At 42.3% G+C, this 23857-nt stretch overlaps 1 protein-coding gene across 3 annotated transcripts in view; it reads right to left on the bottom strand.

Annotated features, from left to right (window-relative positions):
* large2 (LARGE xylosyl- and glucuronyltransferase 2) overlaps nt 1-23857 on the bottom strand; it is a 151605-nt gene that overhangs the window by 82818 nt on the left and 44930 nt on the right. The window contains exons 2-3 of one of the 3 annotated variants that reach the window (XM_042485237.2): nt 23242-23298; nt 18734-18831 (exon numbers count right to left, since the gene is read on the bottom strand). The exons of 1 other annotated variant lie outside the window; for it this stretch is intronic. The gene's annotated coding sequence lies outside the window, so the exon portion shown is untranslated. The remainder of the gene's footprint in view (nt 1-18733; nt 18832-23241; nt 23299-23857) is intronic. One more of the 3 variants, XM_042485227.2, reaches the window with a different exon arrangement.

Here is a 23857-nt window from a genome sequence, read left to right as displayed (position 1 = left end):
GGGTGCTGCTTGTCTCCATACCTATTCAATATAGAGACAGCGCCCCCTGCTATTGCTATCATATCCAGTGAGGGGGATTCAAGGAGTTAATAGAAATGGATTCATGCAAAAAATTTCATTGTATGCATATGACCTACTTCTTTATATCACAGACCCAATTGCAAGTCTTCCAAATTTCCTGACTGCGCTAAAACTCTTTGGAGAGCTCTCTGGCTACAAACTGAACTTGAATAAAAGCTTACTATTCCCTATCAACAACTTAGCAAAACAGACCACTGATAGCCAATTCCCCTTGAAACTCAAATAGGAAGGATTTGTATAATTTGTATATTTAGGTATCAATATTACAGAGGGAAAGGGTCCTTTATGGTCAAGCATGGAACTACAGTCCAGTCTCGAATACCTATCACTGTAAAAAAAAAAACTGTCCAAACCCTGTGGTTGGAAGCTCCATAAAAATCTGGACTCAGTTTAGGAGACATTTCAATTTTTCTCAAACCATCAGCCTAACTCTGTTGACATTTAACAATCAATTTCCTCCCACTTAACTGGATCTGGCCTTTAAAGCCTGGCATAGCTGCAGCCTGGTCTCTTTTTCTGACTTGTTCTGATAACCACTCATTTAGACCATTTGACTCTTTATGTCAAAATTACAATATTCCTAAAAACCACAATTTCTGCTATCTCCAAGCCCACAGCTTTGCCTCACAACACTTCCTATCATATCCCAGCCCACCTGTGAAAGGCCCAACACACACAATCCTTAAATTCAATGCATATATTAAAGGATTGATCTCTAAAATATATAACGGGATTCAGAATTTAAATGCCCTCTCGTAGGCTTGGGAACTGGATATAGGAGAATCCATTTTGGATGAACAATGGAATTCTGCCATTTCCTTTATCAATTCCGTATCTCTCTGTGTGAAACATAATTTAAAACAATTAAAAATACTGAAAAAAACACTGAAACCCAACCCCGTAACAGCCATTTTTGGATCAGTTCAGCCAGAAGAGAGCTTATCCAACCATCAATGAAACGCAATCGCTTTCGCCTCTCTTTTGCCCCGGCGTCTTATACTCCTACACTGGAAACCAAACGGGTCCAGAATGTGATGCTCTTGATGAAAATAGAAAAGATTAAATACTGCAAGCGTGGTTCCTATCAGAAATTTAAAGAAACATGGTCCCCCTTTCTGAGCTATGTGGAGGGTTAATAAGAAATAAAGCAAGAAAAATTGCCTAAAAAACACAAAAAACTAAAATCTCTCTTTTTTAAAATTTTTCTGAGGCATAATTTTAAACCCCTCCCTGAGCTACCACCTTACCGTGGTGGAGGGGTTTGCGTGTCCCAGTGATCCTAGGAGCTCAGTTGTCGGGGGCTTCATGCCCCTGGTAGGGTCACCCATGGCAAACAGGTCCTAGGGGAGGGACCAGACAAAGTGTAGCTCACAAGACCCCTATGATGATGTCGATCAATGGCCCAGAGTTCCCCTCGCCCGGACGCGGGTCACCGGGGCCCCCCCCTGGAGCCAGGCCTGGGGGTGGGGCTCGATGGCGAGCGCCTGGTGGCCGGGCCTTTACCCATGGGGCCCGGCCGGGCACAGCCCGAAGAGGCGACATGGGACCTCCTTCCCGTGGGCTCACCACCCGTAGGAGGGGCCGTAGGGGTCGGGTGCAGTGTGAGCTGGGCGGCAGCCGAAGGCGGGGACCTTGGCGGTCCGATCCTCGGCTGCAGAAGCTAGCTCTGGGGACGTGGAATGTCACCTCTCTGGTAGGGAAGGAGCCTGAGCTGGTGCGCGAGGTTGAGAAGTTCCGACTAGATATAGTCGGCCTCACCTCGACGCATGGCTTGGGCTCTGGAACCAGTCTTCTTGAGAGGGGATGGACTCTCTTCCACTCTGGAGTTGCCACTGGTGAGAGGTGCCGGGCAGGGGTGGCAATACTTATTGCCCCCCGGCTTGGTGCCTGTACGTTGGAGTTTACGCCGGTGAATGAGAGGGTAGTCTCCCTCCGCCTTCGGGTTGGGGGACGGATCCTGACTGTTGTTTGTGCCTATGGTCCAAACAGCAGTTCAGAGTATCCACCCTTTTTGGAGTCCTTAGAGGGGGTGCTGGAGAGTGCTCCTTCTGGGGACTCCCTCGTTCTGCTGGGGGACTTCAACGCTCACGTTGGCAACGACAGTGAGACCTGGAGGGGCGTGATCGGGAGGAATGGCCCCCCCGATCTGAACCCGAGTGGTGTTTTGTTATTGGACTTCTGTGCTCGCCACAGATTGTCCATAACAAACACCATGTTCAAGCATAAGGGTGTCCATATGCGCACTTGGCATCAGGACACCCTAGGCCGCAGTTCAATGATCGACTTTGTAGTCGTATCGTTGGACTTGCGGCCGTATGTCTTGGACACTCGGGTGAAGAGAGGGGCGGAGCTGTCAACCGATCACCACCTGGTGGTGAGTTGGCTCCGATGGTGGGGGAGGACGCCGGTCAGACCTGGCAGACCCAAACGCATTGTGAGGGTCTGCTGGGAATGTCTGGCAGAGTCTCCCGTCAGAAGGAGCTTCAACTCCCACCTCCGGAAGAGCTTTGACCATGTCCCGGGGGAGGCTGGGGACATTGAGTCCGAGTGGGCCGTGTTCCGTGCCTCCATTGCTGAGGCGGCCGACCGGTGCTGTGGCCGTAAGGTGGTTGGTGCCTGTCGGGGCGGCAACACCCGAACCCGCTGGTGGACACCGGCGGTAAGGGGTGCCGTCAAGCTGAAGAAGGAGTCCTATCGGGCCTTCTTGGCCTGTGGGACTCCAGAGGCAGCAGACAGGTATCGACAGGCCAAGCGGAGTGCGGCGGCGGCGGTCGCTGAGGCGAAAACCCGGGCATGGGAGGAGTTCAGCGAGGCCATGGAAAACGACTTCCGGACGGCTTCGAAGAGGTTCTGGACCACCATCCGGCGTCTCAGGAGGGGGAAACAGTACAACAACACTGTGTATGGTGGCGACGGGGCGCTGCTGACCTCGACTCGGGACGTTGTGGATCGGTGGAAGGAATACTTCGAAGACCTCCTCAATCCCACCGACACGCCTTCCGTTGGGGAAGCAGGGCCTGGGGACCCGGGGGTGGGCTCCTCTATCTCTGGGGCTGAGGTTACCGAGGTGGTCAAAAAGCTCCTCGGTGGCAGGGCCCCGGGGGTGGACGAGGTCCGCCCGGAGTTCCTCAAGGCCCTGGATGTTGTGGGGCTGTCGTGGCTGACACGACTCTGCAACATTGCGTGGACATCGGGGGCAGTGCCCTTGGACTGGCAGACTGGGGTGGTGGTCCCTCTTTTCAAGAAGGGGGACCGGAGGGTGTGTTCCAACTACAGGGGGATCACACTCCTCAGCCTCCCTGGTAAGGTCTATTCGGGGGTACTAGAGAGGAGGGTCCGCCGGATAGTCGGAACACCGGATTCAGGAGGAGCAATGCGGTTTTCGCCCCGGTCGTGGAACTGTGGACCAGCTCTGGACCCTTGGCAGGATCCTTGAGGGTGCTTGGGAGTTTGCCCAACCAGTCCACATGTGCTTTGTGGACTTGGAGAAGGCATTCGACCGAGTCCCTCGGGGAGTCCTGTGGGGGGTTCTCTGGGAATATGGGGTTTCGGACTCCCTGATACGGGCTGTCCGTTCCCTGTATGACCGGTGCCGGAGCTTGGTCCGCATTGCCGGCAGTAAGTCGAACTCGTTTCCGGTGAGGGTTGGACTCCGCCAGGGCTGCCCTTGGTCGCCGTTTCTGTTCATAACTTTTATGGACAGAATTTCTAGGCGCAGCCAGGGTGTTGAGGGGGTCCGGTTTGGTGACCTCAGGATTAGGTCTCTGCTCTTTGCAGACGATGTGGTCCTGTTGGCTTCATCGGGCCGCGACCTTCAGCTCTCACTGGATCGGTTCGCAGCCGAGTGTGAAGCGGCTGGAATGAGAATCAGCACCTCCAAATCCGAGACCATGGTTCTCGGCCGGAAAAGGGTGGTGTGCCCCCTCCGGATCGGGGATGACGTCCTGCCCCAAGTGGAGGAGTTTAAGTACCTCGGGGTCTTGTTCACGAGTGAGGGAAGGATGTAACGGGAGAACGACAGGCGGATCGGAGCAGCGTCTGCAGTAATGCGGACTCTGCACCGGTCTGTCTTGGTGAAGAGGGAGCTGAGCCGAAAGGCAAAGCTCTCGATTTACCAGTCGATCTTCGTTCCTACCCTCACCTATGGTCATGAGCTTTGGGTAGTGACCGAAAGAACAAGATCGCGGGTACAAGCGGCCGAAATGAGTTTCCTCCGTGGGGTGGCTGGGCTCTCCCTTAGAGATAGGGTGAGAAGCTCAGTCATCCGGGAGGAGCTCGGAGTAGAGCCGCTGCTCCTCCGCATTGAGAAGAGCCAGATGAGGTGGCTTGGGCATCTAATTAGGATGCCTCCAGGACGCCTCCCTGGTGAGGTGTTCAGGGCACGTCCCACCTGTAGGAGGCCCCGGGGAAGACCCAGGACATGCTGGAGAGACTACGTCTCACAGCTGGCCTGGGACGCCTCTGGGTCCCCCGGGAAGAGCTGGACGAAGTGGCCGGGGAGAGGGAAGTCTGGGTTTCCCTGCTTAGGCTGCTGCCCCCGCGACCCGACCCCGGATAAGCGGAAGAAAATGGATGGATGGATGGATAATTTTAAATATATTTGAGAGAATTATAAAAATGATTTCTGGACATTTTGCGTTGTTTTTTGATCATGTCTTGTATATATATATACACACACACACACACACACACACACACACACACACACATATATATATATATATATACACACACATACACATACACACACACACACATACACACACACACACACACATATATACACACACACACACACACACACACACACACACATATACACACACACACACACACATATATATATATCTTCATAACAGAGTGAATTAGGGCAAACAGTCAGCTAATCAGGCAGTCAAGATTTGAACTTTGAATCAAAGAATGACCTTTTTCTTAGACGCACCCCCTTTGGTTACTGTTGTCACGCCTGTCAAGCTTTCACACCCATTAATTATTCATGTTATGCGCAAGCAGTGTTGTTATGCAAGGGTCCGCAGCGATCCATTCATTCATTCATTCATTCATTCATTCATTAATGCCATACAATTTCAATGATTTGTGGGATGGTGCTGCATTACATACAATGTGATTATGATTGTTAACTTTGGCGTTTAATGCCATAATTTGTGGTTAATCTGAGATTCTTATAAGAATTTGCTTGTTTGTAGACTGAGTGGCTTTGTTGCAGAGATTATAATTCAGAGTTTAGGTGTAAAAGGAATGATTTGAAGACCTAGGCCATAATTCAAGTTTATTGTTACAAATATTTGATTAAGTGATTGAGTGACTCATTGATGTGGTTTATGATTACGATTGATTACGATTCATTTAACACTTGTTTAGTTAGTAGTATAGTTTAACCGTTATTGCGAACTGTATTTTAAAGAATATACAAATTATTCAAAAAAGTATAATATTCAAAAATTGCAATAAATATGTTTACTAAATATGCGGTACAGCATGATATTGATTACATTAGATTTGGTATTCAACATGATAAAACAATGTTTCCATTTAATTATTCGATTGAAATCCAGTGATTTTATTTAAGACAAAGATTGGTTGACATATGTTACTAAAGAAATGAATTTATTGGCTGAATTGACTAACATGACTTGTTTTTTCTTTTTCTTTAAGGCTTTCAACCGGACACTCGTACTTCAACGATCATCATTTCAGTAAATTGAGTTGAATTGAGTGGAGTTGTCCTTCTGGGTCGAGTTCAGGCAGGCGCTGAGGCTGACACTTGACAGAAACTCAGCAATGCCAATATGGCATTTTCAACAATATTCCAAAGGAAATAATAACACATTTCTGGAATAATTGTCTGACAGCTTGACACATTTCCTTTGCCAAATTAGAGTTGCTAACGTAGGATTAGAAAGTGTCTATTTAAGGGAGGGCTTGTGAAGGGTTAATGATTATTTAAACCAAATTTTTTGAAAGTGAAGACACCAAACACCTCTGCTGCACTGCACAACCTTTGTATGTGTTATCCAACAGATTAAAATAAATAAATATATAAATATTGTTTTTGTTTTTGTTATCTATTTATTCTCGGCTAAGTTTAATGGACACTTCCGACAGACAACAGATGTTAGAAGTGCTGGAATAATTGCTTTAAAAAAAAAAAATGTTTTGGATTGTGATGATGATTTTCAGTAGGTTCAAAATCAGAAACATTTCTTTTTCATCTTTTTCAAGTAAAGAGAAATGTATTTGTACTGCCAATAGAATAAAATTAACCTCCTTACGTCAACATACAGACTACACTTAACCTCAGTCAAACAGCTTCTCTTCACCTCCTCCGCTTGCCTATAATCTAAGAGTTTCTTTTGAAGAAAGATGCTTTAATTTATTCTTTATCATCTACTCTGCAGTCAAAGAGAAGTTAAATGTCACCACATGTGAAAAGCTGCATAACTGTGGCCATTTTAAAAATTACAGGTCTCCAGAGGATCATTAGAAAAAAAAAATAAAATCACTGGTTCTAGAGATGCTGTCACATCCCCACATCCACGGAATTTAGTTTTTAAGAAAAGTGAGGACTTTGTGGAAAAATAAATTTAAACATGAAAAGAAAATTTTCTTACGGCAAAACCCCTGGTCCAAAGCACACAAACAAGATCATCCCAAAATCCATCATGATCAAAACTTCACTTTAATATTCATTAATAAGCCTTCACACACTGAATCTCTGGATGCAGCTGAAGGTTTCTTTCATTAGGACTGTTTGTAACAACAACAACAGCGTTTGGACAAGTATGTGGACAAATACGTGCATGCACATGTGGTCGGGTCCTAATTTGGGACTTTATTTCACCTCCAGACCCTGACAGAGATCCCCTCAGGACAGAAAACTGACTGAAACACTAACTAATTAAACACGAAGTCTTCGGCCTGTCAGCGGGCCAGACAACCCCATCAGTACATCACATGGCCTCTAGTGTTTGTTATCTGTCCAATCACAGGGTGTAGCAGAGGGGTCAGAGGTAAGGGTTTAGGAGTGGGAGAGCAAGGCATGGTGGGAACATGCCTTGTGGTCATTTCAGGTCACCTCTGTTGGGAAACTGTGGAGGGGGGACTTTTGTATGCCTCATTTTGTGTGTGTCAATTAAAAAAAACAACTATTTATCAATTTATTGCAAAAAAGTTTTTACACTCGCATGAGGTCATATTTTGCAAAATTGCAATGGAAAAAGGTTTTTGTCTTTTTATAGCTCACATGAAGCTATGGCTATGTGCTTGTCAGTAGGAACTGGCTCCCTCATGATGCAGCAGGAGCTACAAGAGGTGTTATTGCATCACATAATTCTTTTAAAGTTGAGCGGATCATCTGGAGGTTTTGAATCCACAATTCCTCTGATGAGCTTGTCTTTCCATTATCGCTCCATAACACACCTATGTGGCCTTGGATTGGAAATAATGATGGCTAGTGCGGTGGCTGCAATAGAAATAAAGCTGCTAATGTTTTGAACATCCATCGCCATGCTTCTTGGCATGTTATCACCAGAGGAGAGGTTGCAGAACATCACTCAATGGAAGCACAGTCATCTCACAATTGTGTTTTATCAACATTTCAAAAATACCGCTTACGTTTTTTGCAAATCTATAATAGAAACCTTCCTAAGATATACTTTATATCGCCAATGAATAAAATTACTCAATGTGATATGACAGTGTACTCTGCAGTGACAAGCACAACTCTGCAGGTCTATGGAGCTTTTTCACCTTTTTCACCTCCTAGTTTTGGCACATTTCCTATCCGGTTTTCATCACACTTGCTCTGATGAACTGTACAATACCTGCTCAGCAGCAACCAGCAGGCACACACAGTGTGCTAACACTGAGTGTGCCTGCTGGACTAACTGTTTTTATAAGAACTGTTGTTATAAGAAAAAGTTCAGTCAGCCAGTGTCGGAGCGGAGTGATGTTTGACGGTGATTTATTACTGCACTCCACAACATTCAATTTAAAATGGAAGCACCAGTTCAAGGTTAAAGTGTTGACTTGTTTTGGAGTGAACAGTGTTGGACTTTTTATAAACAGTCTAACAATGTGAGAGCTAAAATAACTCACTTCATCTCAAAAAACAGTGATGATCAAGCCTTTAAACCTTTAAAACCTGAAGTGACATCACTTTTCCTGTGCTTCTTTCAGTTAAACCTTTGAGCCCTGAGCACATTGGTGCAATTTCTTTCAAAAACATTCACAAAAAAAGGAGCAACTTGGTAAGAAATGTTTCACAAATTCATAGATTTGGAAAAAAGTTAGAGGAAAATATCTAAGGAAAAAGAATAGACATAGGGAAAAACTATGTTATAATTACTGTGCATAAGCATAATTACATATTAAATTACATTACAGAATTATTATAATTTTAAGCACTTTTTGCAGGTCATTTCCTTGCTTGTTTTCTTTTTATTTAATTTTATTTTTTTCTTTTTCAACTAATCTTTTACTGATTTCTTGCTTATTTTGGGGGGTCATTTCTTCTTTCATGGCTCATTGCCTTCTTTTTTTGTTTTTGAAGGAAACCAAGCCAATTTGTGTCAGGTTTCAAAGAGTTTAATACTTGTTCTGTGTACATTCATTGATGCAAAAAACTGAGAATTACATGCATTATTTTTTTTTTTCTTTCACGTCACCATTTAGTGTATTTGACCTCTTTCTGTGCACTTCTGCTTTCAGCAGCCAGATCCAACAGAAAGAAATCTGATATTGAACTCTAAAACACTGTCTTTTATATGACAGCTCAGATTCCGTATGAGGAAATCGTTGGAGTTTTATAAAGAAATCTGAAATGATTTTCCCTTCAAAGCTCTTAACAACAGTACTGTAAAGTAACTTCAATTTTAACATGGTCACAGTCAGTCATACTCATCAGAATTCCCTTGAAATTTTCAGAAAACCTCTGAGGGAAGTTATTAATGCATTTCATTTTAAATTGAGGACATTTACAGTGTTACAATATCATTTGAGCTGACTCTCCCTGTGCATTAATGTGCACTGAACAATTTAATATGGTAATATTATATTATCCTTTAAACTGTTCAGCAAACCTCAAATTTATTGTGAGATAAAATACAATGTGCAAGAAATTATGATGAAAAGCATCTGTTTCTTTATCCTTTTTGGCAGCTCCAATTACTGGTACCCTAACAACAAATGAAGACACTTCAAAATCAAAGCCATGGATAAATCTCCATTATTTGTACAATTCAATGTTTCTGTTATCTCTTTCTTTGATAAGTATATATATGAATGTATGCCTGTATGGGACAGTGTTTCAAGGTGCTGCTTACATGCTGTGCTACTCTTCTTAGTCGCATTTGCACTGCCAGTTTGCCGTTATGCTGCCTCGCTGTTATGTTTATGACCTTTGATTGCAAAAAGAGGGGACAGAGTGGTCTAGCCTCTGAGCCAGGACCAGAGGTAGTAACAGCCCCTGAAATGTGGTCTGTGTAAAAAATGAATCCAGAAAGACAGGACCATGGCCGGCACTGTTGTGATGTTTTGACAATGTGTTTATGCATACGAGACCGGGAGATTTAAAAAGCAGCTGTTAGCATAGTGGCTAATTCAAAGAGGAAGAACAGCGGCAGCTAATGTCGGCAGACTGTGAAAACAACCAGGTTCAGGAGCTCCTTCCCCTCCAATCAGAGGACGGGATCAGCTGATGTATATATCAGAGACGGTAAATGATTATGATTGACATGTTATGCCTGTTTATTGTTTGGAATGACCTGCTTTCTTTCAGTCATCCCTCTTTTGATCGCAGGATGTCGTGATGCAGTGTTTAATCACACACTGGAGTGTATGCCGCTGTGGTTCTGCTCTGTGTTAAAGTGCAGGGGCGGTATAAACATGGGGACTTTGTTGCAGCCCTATAGCTCCATCATTCTACAAAATAGTTTTTAAACGCATGAGAAAAAAAGTTGTGTGGTGTGAGAGTGTGTGAAAAGTGTCAATTGCATGAGTCTTCACGGTCATTGCGTGACAATTGGCAGCCTTGCACAACATATTTTCTGTACAGAGATGCATTCAGCAATGCATGCAAAGCAGAGGATTACTTGTGCAGCTAAAATTTTTCATGCAATTCACTGTATATACGTTGTATTTTAAGCCCAGGTTATACATTATGCAAATACAGAGCGCTCATGGAAACAGACAGTTTAAAATCAAACTACAAGATATTTGCTACATCACATTCCATAATCGAAAAGGGGCAGTCTTTGTAAGTGTCTTCATCAGACAACTGTTCAAACATCTATGGCTTCATTTTTTGACACACAACCTCTTGAGGTCACACAAATAATGACTGATGCCGCTCTGAGATAAAAGGTGGAGGAAGCATGTTGGTGTTGGACTAAAAAATCTGTACTGCATTCAACGGTTCACATCCTACCTTCTACCAACAGTTTCATGTAACTATGACTGCAGTCTCTCTCTCAGCTTTGCAGAGCAGCTGTAGCCACCGAAACCAGATCAAAACCTTTAATATAAAAGTGACAAATCTGTAAAAACCTCCATTTAGAACTTTTGTAAGGACATATTTTGGAGGGCACTGAAGAACAATATTTACTGTACAGTCAGTAAATGTGGATTTACTGATTTAAAAGTGTATATCTGAACCTGGAGCTGTGATGGTGTGTTGCTTACATGCAGGTATATAGCTAACACCACCTCAGGGCAGGAGGATTTATTGCACCTTACTTTGGTAAGCCTGCAGGCATTCACCTCACATAACAGTCTTTGATGTTATCTGTGGCGTTGACCGCACACAGGAGACTTTTGTTCTCCGACTTTACTCTTTAAGGCAGTGCCTCCACTCAGGTAACAGAAATATCCCTGAACACTGGCACCAAGTCTGGAGAGAAGCACGTCTGAAGGACAAATTAGGAGATTGTCTCTCTCCTGGTCATTCCATACATGGCAAACTTTGCAGCTAATTGAGAAGACAAGTATGTAGGTATGTACAAGAAGTACAAATATGAAGCAAACACATAAGGTACTTTAAACTTTTTTGACAAGAAAAAAACTGACAACAACGACACTGATAATCCACTATAAGTGGTGGAGGAAGTATTCAGAATTTGAAAGTAGCAGCAGCACAATCTAAAAAATACCATTAACAGTAAATTTCGAGCATTGAAAATGCTCCCCTGTGAGTATAATTCTTTTATATGTAATATATTATTGGCTTGCACTGTTGCCTCACAGCAAGAGGGTCCCTGGTTCGCAACCTGGTTGGAACAGGGTTCGGTCCGGGCGGGGACCCTTCTGTGCGGAGTTTGCATGTTCTCCCCGTGTCTGCTTAGGTTCTCTCTGGGGTCTCCGGCTTCGTCCCACAGTCCAAAGACATGCAGCTCAGGTTGATTGGTGACTCTAAATTGCCCTTAGGTGTGACAGTGAGCGTGTATGGTTGTTTGTCTATATGTGTCGGCCCTGTGATAGTCTGGCGACCTGTCCAGGGTGTACCCCGTCTTCCGCCCGATGACAGGACGAAGACAAGCAGTTACAGAAAATGACTGACTATTGGCTTATTGTTACTGATGCTTTAATATGTAGGCAGAGTTTAGCTGATTGAGGTTGAGTTTTTTTTTTTTAATATTATTTTTTGGGGCTTTTAATGCCTTAAACTGACAGGACAGTGTGAGCGTGAAAGGGGAGAGAGAGAGGGAGAGCCATGCAGAAAAGGGCCGAGGCCGAATTCGAGACCACGGCCACTGCAGTGAGGACTTAGCCTCTGTACATGGGGTGTCCCACTATCCACTGAGCCACCAGGCGCCCCAAGGTTGAGCTCATTTAACCTAGGCGAATTGGTTTGATTTCTTTCAAAAACATGGGAAGCAACAAAAGAAGAAATTACCCTAAAAATAGCGAAACATTTTGTAAAAAGTACAAGAAAATTACCTGGAAAAAGTCCCAGGTCATTTTTTTAAACTATATGTTTGAAAAATGACAAATAAATCTACCTTGTACCTAAAAAAAACAAAACAATTTTGCAACATAATTTTAAATACATAATTATAATAATTATAAATACAGTTTTTCCCTAGCTTTGTTGTCCCTGGACATATCTCAATAGACAATTTTCTGAATCTATTCATTTGTGGAACACAGCTTACCAAATTGCTCGCTGTCTTTTTTCATGTTATTGGAAAGGAATCGCATCAATTTGCAACAAAAGCAGAAATGACCTCAAAATATGCAAGAAATTAGTTAAATGTGCAAGAAAATTACCTAAAAAAAATAGTGAAAAAAAGATCAAGATAATCACCTGTCAAAAGTGCCTAAAATTATAAGAATTTTGTAACATGTGACCTATTTCCCTTGATTTTTAAAAATAATTTTCAACAGTTATTACTTTGTGGAACATTACTTATCAAGTTGCTTATTGCCTTTTCTCCCATGTTTTTGAAATAAATCACATTATTTTACTCAGTGTTCAAAGGTTTAAATACTTGTAAAGGTAACTGATAGCAACACAAGAAAAGTGATGTTGCTCCAGGTTTCAAAGGGTTAATCTGGGATAGAAGCCACAGTAAACCCATCTATAATGAAAACATGGCTAGAAACCTTCCATTTAACCTGCAAATCACCAAATCAGAGTTTACAAGGTTTTGGGGGGTATATATTACAGCAGAGCTGCAGGTTACACAGCTACCACATGTGATGTGGTTTATCAAGTGAAAATTTTACATTGAGTTAAATTGGGATGGAAACGCCCCCAGAAGCCACCCACACCACTGAACTATCATGTTGGGTTAGAAGAGCCTCACAGAATTGTGCTCAGCTAATTCAACCGAAACAGTTTAATGTCTGGTGATGGAGCTGACAGCACGCTGGTGGACCCTCTCCAGCTGCATAGATTTCAGAGGCTGTTTATTCCCTAACTCTAAATAATCTGCTACAGCTGCAGAAGAGGAGGAGGGTGGATCACACAATGCTGCCTCTTTTATCTTATCAGGATGAAAACACTGCATCGTGCTCTGTCTGTTGGCACATCTGTGAACAAGTCCTAGCACCTCCCATGTGACTCTGTTTCTTGCAGTTGTGACAGCGTGCACGAGAATACAAACATTGCACGCAGCAGGCTTGGTGTCGACATCGTGTAGGTTGTGTTTTTAAACTGAAGCAGGTCTAATCCAAAGCAAAGCTCTTTTGCACATGTGCTAAGTGAGAGTGCAACAAAGCAGGAAGAATGTGGGAGGTGGCAGCAAGAATCTAGGGTCATTTCCACCAAAAATCTTCAGTACCTTCAGAACCAAAGGTAACCACTACGGACATGTACCGAGACTGATATTTAGAGTTTCCACCACAGACAGTTATCTTAAATGTAGGTTCCACATTTTAGAACCGGATCACTAAGTATGTTTACATGATGTTAGAAAAAGTTGAATTATTGTGTTAGTGTGACTAAAACTGGACTTTTAAATTACATGTAAACATGTTAGTCAAATTGAAATTGTACTAAGCCAAATTTCTTGAAGTCAGACTAACACACCTTGATAATGCAGCTGGGGGTCGATTTACTCTATTTTATATATGCCTCAACTGGACCTGAACTGGCCCAGGTGTTGTGTGCATGCTCCACAGTCCCTGTGCCTGAAAGCAGAACAGCATTAATTTATAGAACAGAAACAAAAGAAGAAGGGAAGGAAACAAAACAAGACAAAGGTTGAGTAAAGACAAAAGTAAAGCACAGAGTGCACACTAAATGTACAGTGCCAAAAAGTTATCCATGTTGTCACCATTCAACAGCATCCCATTTGCCACTTGCTAACTTGTTTGCTGTGTGACATAATAGGTCAATCGGACTAATAGCAACTAGCTGAAAAAGGGTGGAGTCTGACATACTTCTATCAGTAAATGTATTCTCCCCCGTGGCTTGTACAATGGAGCAAAAACAGTAGTCCACTTAAATGGCCTAATCGACCTTAGCTCCATTTAATTGTGCACATTAACGTAATGAGTGTGTTTGGCACCACAATAGAAGGGTTAAGTAAATGGGTATGGTATGGAGCAGTTCTATTGGTGCCATTCACAACTTCTCATAATTGAAAATGAACTGTTCTAACATGTACAGAACTGAACTGAAACTGACTGCTTGGTGGAAACGAGGCTTAACAGCACCAATAGCAAGAAACAGAAGCTCAACTTTCCACCTGTGCATGCTTATTAGAAGTCTCCAATTCCTCTTTCCCACCAAAATTTGCCTGCCTGCATGCATGTTTTTAAAACATTGGTAAAGCTGCTAAAAATAGGCTATTGCATTTCCACTGTCAGTGGAGTATAGCTGCATACACGGCTCTACGGCAAACAAAAGTGTGCCTTTCTGTCAGCTTGTGTGTGTGCATGTGTGAGCATGTGTGTGTGTGTGTGTGTGTGTGTGTGTGTGTGTGTGTGTGTGTGTGTGTGTGTGTGTGTGTGTGTGTGTGTGTGTGGTGGTGGGGGCTGTTTTTTTGGTGTGTTCATCCAACGTCACAGACAGGCCAAAATACAGGTAAAATGTAGAAAGCAGCATGAACAGAGGTCTGTGAAAACTACAGTGGTTAAATCTCTTTAAATCCCTCTTACTTTGTCAGTGTCTTGGAATAATAGTGCTGCTTAGGTGTAGACAAAGGTTAATTAGAGTTGGCGCATCATTGCATCTCGCCAGTTAAGGAGCTGATATTAAAGTGTTCACCTAGGTGTTGTGTTCCCATCAATGCCAATCGCAGCCAGAGGCGATAAAAACACATCTTCTGCAGTCATTTGACCTATGTGTGAATACCTTCGTACACATTCTCATTGCATTAAAAAGGCAGATGTTAGCAGGTGTTAGCAGATTTTTTGTGCAATGAAAATGAGACTCAGGAATGTTCATAGCCCCAACTGTCTATCCACTGCATGAAGTCCTGGATGCTTCCATTGAAAATAAAAGCTGCTGTGTGCTTTATCAGAGGAATAGTAAAAGACTGAACCAACCAGTTTGCCTGTCCCAGATCATCATCAGCCGAAACTAATTCAGAATTCTGGAGAACGAGTTCTAAGACCAGAAGGAGAGCACACGATAAGTCTGTTTTAAAAACTTTACACTGTCTGCCTGCTAGTTTTTGCATTGATTTTAAAATGATTTTATTAGTGTATAAGGCACTGCATGGCCTTGCACCAGTCTAGATCTCAGAGATGCTTTAAGTTTATGAACCTGGAAAGCCCCTCAGATCCTCTGGCTCTTCTTTTTTAGCTGCTCCACAGAACAGAACTGAAAAAATTGGTGATTCTGCTTTTAGCCATCATGCTCCTATATGCGGGAACAGCCTGCCGGAGCATCTGAGAGGAGCTCGAAATATTGATACCTTTAAACATAAACTAAAAACCTATCTTTTTACTCTGGTTTTTTATAGTGTCTTACTATACAATTTTATGGTTTATACTTATTCTATTTTTTAAGATCAATTTTTTAAGATCCTATGTTCTTGTTTTTGTTTCATCAATCTAACTGTAAAGCCCTTTAAACTGCACTGGATTTGCTTGAAAGATGTTACAGAAATACAATTTGGTTGATTGACTGATTGACTGATTGATTGACTCTGAAGTAGTATACTGTCATTTTGAGATCAGATTGGACTATGAAAATGTATTCTTTTTAAAGTTTAATTAATTTATCTTTATGATCGAAATTAAATTTTTCTCTTTTTGCAGGAAATTTTTTAATTATCATTCACACAATTATAATTCAAAGTGTTGATTCGGTTTTATTTATTTATCTGTTTTTATCATTGATAGACTGATTGAATGTATGTAAAACTTGTCCATCACATACAGTGCTAGGTCACTTTTATTTTCGAGTCGGTTCTTAAGGGCTGATCACACCAAGATGCGTCTCTAGAAAAGCGTTGGCAACAAAACCATTGTTTCCTATAGTACAGTGTGCATGTCAGGTGCTCTTCTCTTGCTGATGTGCGACGAGTATTTCTGGCAGCTTTTGGGCACGCATATAAGTTAAGGTATTTTCAAATTCTCTGCTCAAGGCACGGAGTTGCACCGCTCGTCAATGTTACTTTTGGCCACGCTCACACAACCCCGCTCCACAAGCACTCCCAGCTGTTTTCCAGATGTGCTTCCGAGGCATTTTGGGGGCGGTTGTGCCTGGCAAGATGCATCTTGCTGTGATCGCCCCATTACACAACCTGGTTGCTATGACGATGGCAGCGCACGTAGATGCAGCAGCCAGTAGCTCCTCAAATCCTTACTACTTTTTCGCTGTATTTTTCTATTTTTTTCGACATCATGACCCCTTCTGCTGAAGCACGACTTTTGTACAATAGAGAAGCGCTTATCTACATCGGGAAAAGTTGTGTGGGTTTTGGACTGAACGCAGCAGACAGCAACTGGCGTGCCAAGCGGCAAATCGGACGAGAGGGGAGAAATGAAACCGAAAGTGCTGGACAAAGAGAGGGAGGAGAGCCGGCATCAGGGCAAGGCTTACCTGACTTGGACTGAGAGCTGTTTCTCTACCAAGCCTTCTTCTGGCTAATGTTCGAGTGGATGAGATGCGATTAAGGCTCACTCAGCAACGGGAGATCAGAGACTGATCTGCGCACATCTTCACAGAGACATTGTTAAACCCCTAACATCCTAGATCAAGCTGTTGTACTGGCTGGACTGACATGGTGGGAGCCATTTGGGTGCAAGACTCTGATGCAAATTCAAAATGCACCTCAGGAATTGAATGATGCCACCAGCAGCAACATGCCAAAGGAACTGGATGAAATTTTCATAGTAGCTGCTGATTTTAATCAATTCATCCATAACCTCCGAAGATGAAGCAGGATCAAGTACAAAAGTAATTTCGTTTTTTAAACTTGGTATAAAAAATGACCAATAAATCTACCTTCTTCTACATTCTACCTTCTACAATAATGCCAGCAACATACCTGTATTGCAAAACAATGCAGGATTTGCATTAGTTTGACCATTTTTTTCAAAGTGGAGGCTGGCTTGACTGCAGTTTTCTGCACTGAGTGGTAGAGCTGTGGGATATGATGAAATATATCGTCTGACAATAGAAATACATCTATCATTTCATATTATGCTATACTGTTTAGTTTGTTTGCGTCATCTAATAACACTTTGCTTCCATCTGCATGGCTAAGGGGGCATCTACACAATGCAAAGCACCAAGAAAAAAGGCAGTCTAACTTAATGAGTGGTAATGGTTGATGGTGTGAACAGGTGTGTGTTTGTGTTTTTCTATCTGCTGAGCTCTGATCGCGACTATTTAATCACATTTTGTGACCACAGAGCACCAGTGTGACTTGGAAATCTTTGCAGTCTGCACTGGAGAGCTGTTAGTTTGTTTTCAGCTTGCAGTGGATGAATCCTCATACCGCCTTTACTTTTTAACTTTCTGCTAATGCTAACATCCAGTGTTTACTGAAGGCTCCAAGTCCACAGCAAAAACATCAACACTTTATGGAAGTTTTAACTTTATTTGTAACTGTGGTTTATTTAATAATTGTGTATTTTAGTAGTTTACAGTACTTCAGAGGAGTTTTCAAAATGTTGAGATATATATGGTGTATCTCGAAACGCGATATAGCCTAAATATATTGATATTATTTTAAAGCCAGCCCTACTGGCTGTTGTTCAAAGTGATGGCACAGATTTGTGGCACTTCTACATTTAGCAGCATGAACTCAGAACTAAGAACAATGACTGATGTTAAACCGAAAAGTTAGTCACAATTCTGCTGTCAGCCATGCTTGTTGTTGATGTGTGTAAGGGCATGATGTCACATCGTCAATAGGCATTATCATCTTTTTTTACCATACTATAGTTTATACCAGTGTAATCATGAGCAATATCATATCGCACACCCCTACAGAGAAGAATCTGTATTTTTACACATAACACTACACCACCTATATTTAACAAGTACCAATCACATTCAAATATCATACATTTTAACAAACAGCCACATGCACTGCAGTATTAATTTGCCCATTAAATATTTATTTCCAGAGATTACTCCTCTGAATGAGACTCCATGCTGCTGTGCTAAAACTGCTTCAGGCACAAATTAATAATCTCTACTGTAGCTTCCATGACTCCTGAAGCACAAAAAAGAAATGCAGCGTGAAACTGAGAAAACCTTGAGAAAAAAACAACCTGAAATTACGGATTAAGAAGTCAATTAACATGGTGCTGTATTTATCAGATGACCTTTGTGTTTTCTAACAAGTTTACCGCTAAATCTGCAGCTGCAGCCTGAAATCCCATTTTATTCTTCCTTTCATGTCTCATGTCACCTAAACAAGAAAATAATATCATCAGGAAACCAGTCATTTCAAAGTTAATGCAGAGGAATCAACAACAAAGAGCCAAAGCATATACCTCTGTCTCAATGTGCTCCTGAGTGTGTCTCATACATGAACTGATACTTGTTATTGTCTCGATATGGCTCATTTTACACTTCACTTGCAGTCATTTTCCTCCCTGATGGTAAAACCTTGTCACACTCCCACACACACACTCACTGAGCGGAAGAGACACCAGTGAAGCGGGAAAGTGTGGCATCTGAAGCAAGTAAAGAAAAAAAAAACAAACAGCATTTGTTTCTCACCAGATTCGCAGATGCAAATCCCAGAGTGGGAAAACTGTGACCGAGAAGCTGCTCAGCCGCAGTCGACGCCTCCAACTGGAACCTCCCGAGAAAATTAACTGTAAATAAATATATAAAAACAGCTATGAGATGACAGATACAGTGTGTGACAGTGAGATGACTTGTCAGATAAAGCATATATGTGGGATAATAATAATAATAATAATAATAACTTTATTTGTATAGTGCTTTCAACTCAAAGTGCTTTACAGAAACACACAACAGATAAAACCATAAGGCAATAACGGATAAAAACAATGACTAAGAATTAAAAACAATGGCTAAGAATTTAAAACAATGGCTAAGAATAAGAACAGTGGCTAAGAGATAAAAACCATGACTAAGAAAAATAAAAATAAAAATAAAAATAAAAACAGTGGCTAAGAAAATAAAACAAAAGCCAAGATAAAATAATGGCTAAGAACTGGTTAGGAGTCATATACCATAGAAAACAAGTGGGTCTTTAACTTAACTTTGAACACCTCTACTGTGCAAGCTTGCCGTATGTCAGTGGGGAGAGCATTCCATAAAGACGGTGCACGGGAATGAAAAGCCCGTGCACCGACTGTCCTCTTTTTAGTTCTAGGGACAGTCAGCAGACCCGTCCCCTGGGAGCGCAAGGACCTTGCTGGTTCGTATGGAACAACCAGTTCCTTTAAATATGATGGTCCAATGCCATTCACAGCTTTATAAGTTAAAAGAAGTGTCTTAAAATCAGCTCTAATATGAACTGGAAGCCAATGGAGAGAAACTAGCACTGGAGTAATATGATCAAATTTTTTTGCTCCTGTCAGAATGCGAGCTGCTGCATTCTGAACCATTTGTAGGCTGTGAAAGCTCTTCTTTGGCAAGCCAGACAGGAGAGCGTTACAATAATCCAGTCTTGAAAACACAAATGAGTGAATAAGAACCTCGGCATCATTAAATGACAACAAAGAGCGGATCTTAGCAATCCTCCTAAGATGGAAGAAGGCTATTTTTGTCACCTCTCGTATGTGGGAGACAAATGTAAGAGACTGATCAAAGGTCACGCCAAGGTTTTTAACAGTGTCCTTGCACTGAATGATGCCATCATCTAAGGTGCAGACAGCGATGTTGGTTAGATGATTTAGTCTCCCTGAACCAATCACCATCATCTCAGTCTTGTCCGAATTTAAACATAGGAAGTTTGCTGCCAGCCAGCTCTTCACCGCAGCCAAACAGGCCTCAAGCTTCAGTATATCCGAGCAACTGTCAACAGTAATTGGTGCATACAGTTGCAGGTCGTCCGCATAACAATGGAAGGCAATCCCGAAAGAACGTATAACATCACCCAATGACCCCAAGTATAAAGAAAACAACAAAGGACCAAGAACAGACCCCTGTGGAACCCCATACCTGACTGTCCGCTTCTCCGATATTACATTGTTGTGTTGGACACACTGAGATCTGTCGGACAAATATGATTTTAACCACTCGAACACTCTGCCTGAGATTCCATACATGTTTTTAAGCCTGTCAAGCAATATACCGTGATCCACAGTCTCAAAGGCAGTGCTTAGGTCCAACAGTAGAAGAACTGATGTTGAGCCTGAGTCAGTTGCCAATAGCAAATCATTCAGGACCTTTGTGAGTGCTGTTTCTGTAGAGTGATGGGACCGAAATGCAGACTGTAGTGGCTCAAAGTAATTATTGCGTGACAAGAAATTCACAAGTTGTTTTGAGACAACTTTCTCAAGGACCTTAGACAGAAATGCCAGATTTGAGACTGGCCTGTAGCTTACCAAGGAATTCGGGTCCAGACCTGGTTTCTTTAGTAAGGGTTTGACCACTGCGGATTTGAAACAGGCAGGGAAAACTCCAGTAGAAAGTGATAAATTCACAATAAAAAGAACATAGGGACACAGAGTTGCCCATAACTCCTTAATGACCCAGGCTGGTAAAGGATCTAACAGGCATGTGGTAGCTCTAGACGACAAAACAATTTTAGTCAGCTCTACTAGTGAGGTGGACTCAAACTCGGAGAAACCCTGTCCAGAATAAGAGGGAGGGTTGACATCAGGAGTTAATACACCATTAGATGACTGGGGAATTCTGGCTGTAATAGCAGCTACCCTTTCATCAAAATAATCAGCAAAGTCAAAGGCAGATATTTCTGTTCCATCATTTTGCTTGTGGCCTTCTGTCAATTGAGCCACAGTGGCAAACAGGACTCTAGGGTTGTGTTTATTCTCGACTATCAACGCCGAATAATAATTTGCCTTTGCTGCTGCCATTGTAGTCTGATATGCGGACAGGTTTTCGTGCCACCATTGAAAATGCACCTCCAGTCTAGAGCTGCGCCACTGGCGTTCAGCTTTCCTACAGATCTTTCTAAGAGCTAATAGATCGTCATTTAGCCAGGGTGCGTAGCTCTTATGATGGCACCTTCGAACCTTTGCTGGTGCTACCAGATTAAGCAAGTCGTGGAGAGTGGTATTTAGATTATCCACAAGACTGTCTAAAGAAAGGGTCTGACAAAAAATCTGATTAACAGCATCAGGCAGTCGTGAACACAGATCGGTCAATGCATTGGTGCTAATATAACGAGACAAATGTGTTCCCTGCAACTTAGTCTCTGAGCCCTTAGGCTTAGGAAGTAGGACATTAAAAATAATCCCAAAGTGATCAAACATTGGTAGTTGACAGATTTCATCTATTGACACAGATAGTCCATATCCTAGGACTAAATCCAGAGTGTGTCCCCGTTGATGAGTTGGACTAGACACAAACTGTGTAAGATTAAAAGATTCAATGATATTTAAAAAGTCCTTAACTAATGGTTTATCAGGACAACAGATGTGCATATTCATATCTCCCACGATCAGAATTCTGTCATAAAGTGGGACAAATCTAGATAAAAGATCTGCAAACTCAGATATAAAATTCACATTATACTTAGGGGAACGATAGATTACAGCCATCAAACAGACACATGGTTTGTCCATTGTAAAAAGCTGCAACTCAAAACTGGTAAAAGCAGCAGCATGAGAAATCCGCTTGCATTTAAAAGCATCACTGTAAACAGAAGCCACGCCCCCTGCTCGTCCAGTCAGTCTGGGAGTGCTGAAGAAAGTGGTGTTGGAAGAACAAAGTTCTGATAGAGCAGTCACTTCACCCTCACGCATCCATGTCTCAGTCAAGAACATAAACTGCAGGTCGTGGGACTCATAAAAGTCATGAAGGATAAAAGTCTTTTGAGACAGTGATCAAACATTCAGAAGGGCCATACGCATTTTCACTTCTTCACCGACAGCTGCCGGCACAACAGCGGGTATCCGCAAGTTATCCAGACACGCCCCGCCCCCTCCTCGCCGCCCCGCCCCTCTCCAGCTGGGGAAAAACAGCTGATCGGGCTGTAGATCAGTCGGACAGACCGGTCGAATCCACCGCAATCGATAGGTTAGATCCACGTCGCCGATCCAGGCAGCAGCAGCAACCCGGAAAGATTCCCTCCGCGCCCTCGCTTTTATCTTTGTAATCGCCACATGTATTCCTGCTCGCGTACCATGAGCACGTTTGCGCCTCCTGCGCCTCCTAATGTGCAGCGGATAAGGAAGCTCGTGGCGCCATAACTCCTCCGGTACCGTGGCCAGGTGAGGAGGTAAACTTAACGCCTGCTCTCCACCAGTAACATGGGAGAGCTTTCCCAAAGAATTCAGGATGTTAAAAAGCACATGGCGCTCATAAACCAGTAGCGATTTGGTATTCTTAGCAAGCAATGACACCACTAAACATACAATAAGCACGTAAACACAGAGCGACGGACGGCGTGCCCTGACAGTCGGTGCCATCTTAAGAAAAAAGTAAAATCTCAAAAAAAATAAAATAAAATGTCAAATAAAAAATAAAATGTCAAATAAAAATCCATTCAGAATAAAGAAAGAGAAAGATGGAGATTTCTGTCGAGAGCAGAAAATTGCTGAATATCAAATGAGAAAAGCAACAGAGGATCAATTGAACTGTCAAACAAACTGGAGAAATCTGCTCTTTACTTTAGATCTTTTTCTTAAATTGGTAGATTGTTGTTAAATTATTGTTCTTAAATGTCTTGTTTTTGTGGCCATCATTAGAGCTGTTTCTGCATCATGCTTCACCTGTTAGTCAAACACAGCGGATGGGGATGTGATGTTTTGAATTTCCTGTTTCAACAGCCAGAGACAACATTTCAAAATGGATCAAAAAAAGACAACCACAACAACCAAATAATGGCTCCATATATGACAAGTTGTGGACAAAACCACAAGTTACAATGTTAACCAAGACGCGGTGAAGTTGAGGCACTTTAGTATCAGAGAGAAAACGCCCTGATGAAAGCCACTGTGCTGAAATGTGCTGGCATTTTTCCTAATTTTCTTTTCTTTTTTTCAATCCGATATAGGGCTGGGTGATAAATCTATTTTAATGATAATTCGAATTTGTGGCAAAGGACAATTTTTAAAAAATCAAACCTTGTTTTTCTCCTCCACTGCTCTCTTTGGGCTTCCGTTGTCACAGTGGGTTACCTCCTAGAGATACACACACACGACAACATGACAGCAAACATTAATGACAATTAAGAGTAAATTCCCAACATGTGAAACAGAGGCCTGCCGAGTGGGAGAAATGTGTCTCACTCCAAGATGCACAAGACAAGCTCACAAACAGCTTGTAAAAAGCAGCCGAAATTAGTGAAATCATTTTAACACTGTGTCCCATATGACAGGAAAGCGACCTGCTGCAGAGCTGTTACTGATTCAGTTGCACTGCATATCGCAAAAGATAGGATATAGATGAATTCATGTAAATATGTTTTGTGAAATTACTGCAGCTCTTAGTGCAAATGTTAACCCATCCCACCCCCTTGAAACTACATAGTTCACTTTTTAAGAAAGTTTGCAGCTTGCACTTAATCCCCAAAAGTGAAATTCCGTTTACTTTATTAACAGAATGGAAATTTAGTTTGCCTTTAATTTGTATTGCTAAAATCAAAGCAAAACTTGTTTTGAGTAATTTTTTTGTCATGTGTAGTTTGATTATAATCATATATCCAGTTTGGTATGAAAGAGATTTTATTTTTAGGCTACA

The sequence above is a fragment of the Plectropomus leopardus genome, chromosome 1 (assembly GCF_026936395.1).
Source record: "Plectropomus leopardus strain MGB_pleo_1.0 chromosome 1, ASM2693639v1, whole genome shotgun sequence".
Lineage (NCBI taxonomy): Eukaryota > Metazoa > Chordata > Actinopteri > Perciformes > Serranidae > Plectropomus > Plectropomus leopardus.
This window is presented reverse-complemented; position numbering and strand designations above follow the sequence as displayed.